This window comes from Schistocerca americana, chromosome 6 (genome assembly GCF_021461395.2).
Source record: "Schistocerca americana isolate TAMUIC-IGC-003095 chromosome 6, iqSchAmer2.1, whole genome shotgun sequence".
Lineage (NCBI taxonomy): Eukaryota > Metazoa > Arthropoda > Insecta > Orthoptera > Acrididae > Schistocerca > Schistocerca americana.
In genome coordinates this window covers 297,666,094-297,672,748 of record NC_060124.1, presented here as the reverse complement: position 1 = coordinate 297,672,748, position 6,655 = coordinate 297,666,094, and the positions used below count along the sequence as shown (strand labels likewise).

Below are 6,655 nucleotides of genomic sequence, written 5' to 3'. Positions count from 1 at the left end.
TTTTATTATTAGTTGATGACACTGAAAGATCTGCTACTGTTCCGAAAAGTACCCAATAACATTATTGTGCACAAGGTACAAAGCTGACTTCCCCACCATATGTCATCTGTGCGCGCGCAATTATACCCGAATTATTGTGTGCTACATACTGTTATGCTATGCTACGTCATTATGTGAATTATGATGAATCTTTCATGTGCTTTTGAAGAATACAGATATGCTGAAGAAAATTCACAGCACTAATAAATACAGTATGTCTGCTCAATTCCTTCATCTTACAAGATGATATTAAAATATAAATTAATGTCCTTCTTTAACAAATAAAAGCGATATTTTTTTATTTGTTACATTTAATTAAAATCTTGATTTGCAATAAAAAAATTTAATGTGCCCCGAATTTGGATGTACAAAATAGTCTTCACTTTACATGTTATGATACATCGGGAAAAAAGTTAAAAATCACAGGCTATTTCCTTTTACTAAAATATTAAAATAAAATAATTTGTTTTAAAAGGTTTTTAGCACTTACTTTATCTTTCACACTCAACTCGGAGTAGAGCGTCTGTTCTGTGGTGTAGTGTAATGTGAGTTTGTCTGAGAGGGGATGGAGGCAGAGGGGATGAGTGAATGAGGAAAGGCAGGGTGCAGACGGGGGTGGGGCTTCCAACATTGGGACTTCGAGGCCAGTTCGGCCAGAAAGAAAAGTTCCTGGGATGGCGTGCAGTGTTTTGTATTTGAAACGATGTAGCGACGAATACCTATTTCATACTGTCCACATGGAAACATAACAACAGGTATCCTTCATACATTCAGTCAACAGTAGACAAAGTAATTTTAGTAACAGTGCACATCTGATTGCGTAGTACAGACATGGATGTAAAAGGAAAGACAGAAGTTAATTGTCTCGTCAGAAATTCAACCGTTCGGCATGATCTGCTATGCATCGTGATAATGGAGAGAAATGACAACGATTACATCTAGTCGATCATCATGGTAATTGCCTGACACGATTTACAAAAACTGGAAATAATTTTATCCAGAGTGGTTGTAAATTTGAGCAACGGATATCCAGAAATGTGACAATACTCCTCGTCACTGACATCAGTATAACGATACATAACTTTCGTTAGAAACCAAATTACGTCAGTAGAAAGGCATTCGAGCGAGCATATAACAGAAATTTAAAAAATTAAGTTATTACCCTGCATGAAGGTTATAATTGAGTTTCTCTGTGACAGACTTGCTAACGCATAAATGAAACGTCGCGTGGCTCCTCAGACGCTTGAAAGCATTTCGATTTGACAACACTGTCACGATTTCAGTGTTAGCATCGCTATCTACTATATTAAAACAGCATTTGGTTTCGTGAGACTGAATGCACCGTTTCAAATGTTTCCACCGCTACTGGGTTATCCGAACTATATCACTAGCAACCGCAACGCTAAACCCCGAGATCACGGAGATGGCTTCATAAACGATTTCATCTAACGGAGCTCAGACACATGCATTAATTTTTCCTTCGATAATTTCCACGGATTTTGTAACTTATGCGCATATCCTAATTTAGACACAATTTGCAGGTACATGAATTACGAAAGTAAAGAATCAGCTTGTCTTAGCTGTTTTAAACGCACAAAACGGAAGATTGTGCTATCCAGGTGTAAACTAATACTGGAAATTTAACATATCCGAACAGTTCTGTAACGGCTCTCTTCCTGTTATAAGTTCATGATAAGAATGCTTATTGGTTTTTTATGATATGAACGAATGGAGTCTTCCTCGCTAGTTGACCTGGATTATCTGTAACATGCTACTGTATTGTTTAGGATATTTGGAACTGAGTAGATGATACACTTTAAAAGATATTAAAAATGTTGACTCACTTAAGTCTGGTTTTACAACCCAAGTATTCACCGCTAACACATGGTTTTTGTAGCCTGTCCTCACTATCGGCCTGGTAAAAGGTACGTATAAAACAGCACAAAATATACCCTTTTAAGTCTGGATCAGCAACTTTATGTTTGAAGTGGAATAAACTTTAATGGTTATTGCTCTTTCGGCTGAGTTGTCTCTCCTGAAAATTTGTTGGATTCGCCAGGAAACAGAACATCAATTCATAACTGAAACACAAGCCAAACGTCGTATTTCGTTTCACTTGTATATCAGGGCACCTGAACATACTGATATTTTCTCCTCTCACATTTTAGACGCTCAGAAAAAAACCTAACGATTCGTCTGACAAGACAGCTGTAATGTATCAGACGCTCGGATACGGCTTACTGCAGCTTCTCGGTCGAACGGACAAACCGCACTGCGCCGACATCTTAACGTAAACAGCGTCGCCGCCATCGCGCATGCGCATTGTTCGACAGACTGGCGCGCATGCGCACTACCGCCACCGGCTCCTCGCATCACTCGGAGTCAGTCTCTTGTAGGTTCGTGTTGGCGTGAACGCAGTCAGATCGTTGTGTGGTCTCGTGGTGGTGGTGGTGTGCAGAGTTGGTCTGCGGGCGATTTGCGCCAGTACGTGAGTGAGTGTGTCTGTGCTAGTAGTGGCCGTGTCACGGGATCGACTCTTCATCGCTGCGATTTTTGTAACAGAGTTTTGGCGCAGGTAAGTACGCAGCCCGTTTCTGAAATATATGTGTTTGCCTTTCGGGTAACGTTGTTTCACTCTATAAATTCACCTAAGCTATAAAATTCGTTTTTCAGGCCATCAAAGAACGTACCACTATTGGTGCTAAGCGAATTTCCCGATGTACGCGCGCTAGCCGGTATTTGCACCGGCTGTGGCATTACGAAACGGTCAGTTGGGCGCAAGCACAAAAAGCACAGGGCGTAGCAACTTAAGACAGCCGGTAACCCCGTGGCCTAGATCGGGGTCGATGGCTCAGCAGCTCTCTGCGAAACAGGTTCTAAATAAAGTTGCTTTTTTGGTCGCCGCAACACGTGTCCACGCCACGGGTTTCCCAAGTTTGGGAGAAAAAAAAAGCAGAACACAGACCCGGCTGCTTATTGTTGTAGATCACAAAATAGTGTAAAAATTAAAGCTAAACTGTCTTAAAATTATCATTCTTGTTAGCATAAAGGCAACGTCACCACGTGGCTGTAGTAATCAGGCTAGCGCTACTTTTAGATCATTAAATTTTGTTACATGCTTCCTATGTTTGACGTGAATGTAACATTATTCCGGTGAGACCTAATGTTATTGAACACCGTCGCGCGAACTAATATTTGCGCTAAGATTGCTGCACTCTGTGTAGTATGTGCACACGCTGCTATTCTGAAAGAATCAGCATATGAGACGTTAGGAACAGTTTTGTGGGTACGTTGCTCTCAACGGCTTGCACAACCTTAGGAAACTTTTCTGCGTGAAATTGATTCCAGCCAGAAATAAGTTTTAAATCGATACTTGTTGAAAAGACAACGAAACGCTTTGAAAGGAAGGGTGACTAGTTTTAACAAAAGCAGATAGTCCGCTATTGGAGGTAGACATAAATTTCTCATGCAAACCGCAAAAAGTGTCCATAGGATTTTCTTGGTTTGATGAAGTATTGCAGTTTGTCGCTTTTAATCATGCATTGCGTTGTCAGCGCAAGTACGTTTCCACGTCAAATTAGTTATAATTAGGATATTACAGCCATAATTTACAAGTCACGTATGTGCTGCTTGATTGGAAGGGAAAGTAGGAAGATATATTTGCTCGTAGAAGCTAAAGACCTCGTAATTTTCATCTTTCACATGGTGCATTGCGCTTTTACATTCGTACATTTGCAGCGCGGTAATGCCCGTGAAAAAAGCAACCACAAATGAAGTTGTTCCTGAGTCTGACCACATTTCGCCTTCCATTCATTTAGAACTTAAGTTACACCTTCTTCGGGGGTAGACTTGACAAGCGCCCTGTGAGCTAAGATTTGTAGCGGAATCTGTCTCCCGCGATAAAGCCCGTAATGAAAAGTAGTCTTTCGTACAAATTATGGTGGTCTGTAAGTGGGCTCTTACGCAGCAGCTCACAATTTAAATTGTCAACAACTGCTATAGTCATACAGCGCATTCTGAGACCGCTTTTGTTTGTAATTTAATTTCAGCATAAAGGGATCACAGCAGTAAACCTCGAAATACTAAGGAAATACTTGACTTCATTGTTTATTTTTGAAGAGCGTAACAAAACAATAAATATATAGCTTTGTGCTCTGCCTGATGCAGTCGACTGTCTGCTCTGATCATTGAGAGATTTTGCACACTGAAATAGAAACCGTTAGCGCAGGTAGCGTTAAACTGTTAACGGAGCTGTTTCTTCACTGAAGCTTTGTTAAAATTTCCTGTCTGTTTCGCAAATGACGAGGTTTGCAAAAATGTGTAGGTGTAACTTGGAGATGGGACTATCGCCGTACTAGGTTTTTTTTAACTTTTGCCTTTGATTCTTTCATACATTTATAACGTGGGGATTCATAGAGGCCATAAGTTTCACGTGCTCAGGTCTTTATAATCGGGCGCAGATGCTGAGGGTGAAGGATAATGAGCCTTCCAAACATTTTGCCGAAAGCATTTATATTTTTGGACACAGTAATTTCCAAAATTTTCTGCTAACATTCGGTGAATCCAGTAACTTGAGATCTGAGTCGAAAGTAGCAAGAAATTACAAGCTTAGTTTACTTCGGGATATTTTTCAGTTGCGTTCGTGAGGTTTAGCCTTCGTAGAAAGGGTTTGCATCCGGACCAACTGTAGAAAACAATTGCAGCCAGAATGAGGCGCTCGTTGCAAACCGCTGGAAGTTATGAAGATGCTTTACTTGTCAAACATCAGACAGGCTTTGCCGATTGTAGGTGGAAACGTCAAGAAAAAGAAGATTCCTCCAATTTACAAGCTCGCATAGCTGTAGTGTAAGTGAAATACTGAAAACGGTGCGTGAGCATTTCTGTTCTATACCGTGCAAATTTATTTTCTAGGTTTGATGCTGTTACCAGTTTTTCAGTCAGGTGCGCGAAACGTAATTTCCAAATTTTTGGACAGTGATGTTATAGATCTCAATTAGTTTGTTGCTAGTTGTGATGAAGCTATATACTTAGTAGGAATGTTTCAAATTAACCGTAATAGATTGTGTTCAAAATATATGGCTTGTTACGTCAGACGGTATTGTAAACCTTATACATTTCGTATTTTTAGCATAAAAGCTTTTTTGTGGCAGTGTGGATCATTATATTCTGTCAATTACCTGGACATTTAGGCGCACTACAGCTCGGTAGGTCAGTTTCGAACTTTACTGCTGGTGTTCACAAGGGGCATATTTCGTCTTCCTACGTCTCTATTCACAACCCCGTCCTCCCCATGAATGTTGCGCTCTTCAGCCCGATGACTGGTTTGACGGCGCTCTTCCAAGCTAGTCTACCCTGTGTAAGAAAGTGTCTTTGTCTCTGCGTAACTACTGCAACCTACAGACGATAAAACAAAATATGGAAACACAGAAACAGGTGATCATGCATAATACGATGTAGCAAATCCGCTGACACTCGAAACAGCTTCCAGTCTTCTCGGAATGGATAAATATAGGTCTTGTATGGTTTTCAAGGGAATCATATTCTCCCTGCAAGAGTGTGGCTACTGGAGGTGGTTAGCGATCACGCATCCTTCTCTCCGAAGCAGACCACAGAGGGTCAATAATATTGAGATCTGGCGATTGTGGTGGCCAGGAGAGAAGCGACAATTCATCTTCGTGTCACAAAACCGTTGCTTGAACGATGCGAGCGATGTGATCAGGTGCCGTGTCGCCCTTGAACACCATAGGGGAACATACATGGTACCATGGGACGGACTTTATCAACCAAAGTGGTGACATAATCCTTGGCGGTAACCCGTGGAGTATCACGACATGGCTGTACAAATCACCACCGAACCACCTCCATGTTTCACCCTTGGACGTAAACTGGGTCTGAAGTCGAAAACAGTGTGAAACAGTTCACCCGGTCAAATGACTTTCTTCAATTACTCCGTAGTTCAGGTTGTATGGCTTCAACACCACGTCTCACTGTCAGGGCATTTGCGTCATTGACAAGTCGTTCTTGAATTCTAGCTCCCCTTCCAATGTTACAGCATGCACTTCTTGTACGTCCGTTTCAACCTCCTTACTTCCCTCCATTATCAAATTGATGAATCCATCATCCCTCCTGATCTCCCCCACAACCGATCCCTTCCTTTAGTCAAGTTGTCCCATAAATTTTTCTCCCATTCGGTTCAGTTCTGTTTAGCTAACCATCTAATCTTCAGGATTCATCTTTAGCAGCACATCTGGGTAGCTGTTACAATCTTGTCTCAACAGCTTATCGTGCGCGTTTCTTTTTCGTAGAAGGCTGCTCTCTAGATACCTTCAGAAAAGATTACGTAAGATTTATATTCGATGTTAAGGTTTCTTTCAGAAACGTTTTCGTTCTACTGCCAATCTTCATTTTATATCCTTCCTACTTAAGGCATCATTGAGTTCGTTTTACTGTTAACAAGAGAGAGATCTTTTACTTCATACCGAGTATTTGCCGAAGTGTAACAGCTAACAGTAATGAACGTAAAGTTTCCTTTGTATCGCTGTAGTATCCTTAGTTGCTTTAGCTATTGAAGGTATCAGAAATGCATTATAGCAAATACTAGTAACCGTGCGTGTTT

General features: G+C 41.0%; 1 protein-coding gene across 1 annotated transcript in view; it reads left to right on the top strand.

Moving 5' to 3' along the window:
- Nucleotides 1-2,430: 2,430 nt before the first annotated feature.
- Nucleotides 2,431-6,655, top strand: part of LOC124619877 (multidrug resistance-associated protein 1) — a gene marked incomplete in the record, with an annotated part of 365,477 nt that continues 361,252 nt past the window's right edge. The window contains 1 exon segment of the mRNA XM_047146501.1: nt 2,431-2,614.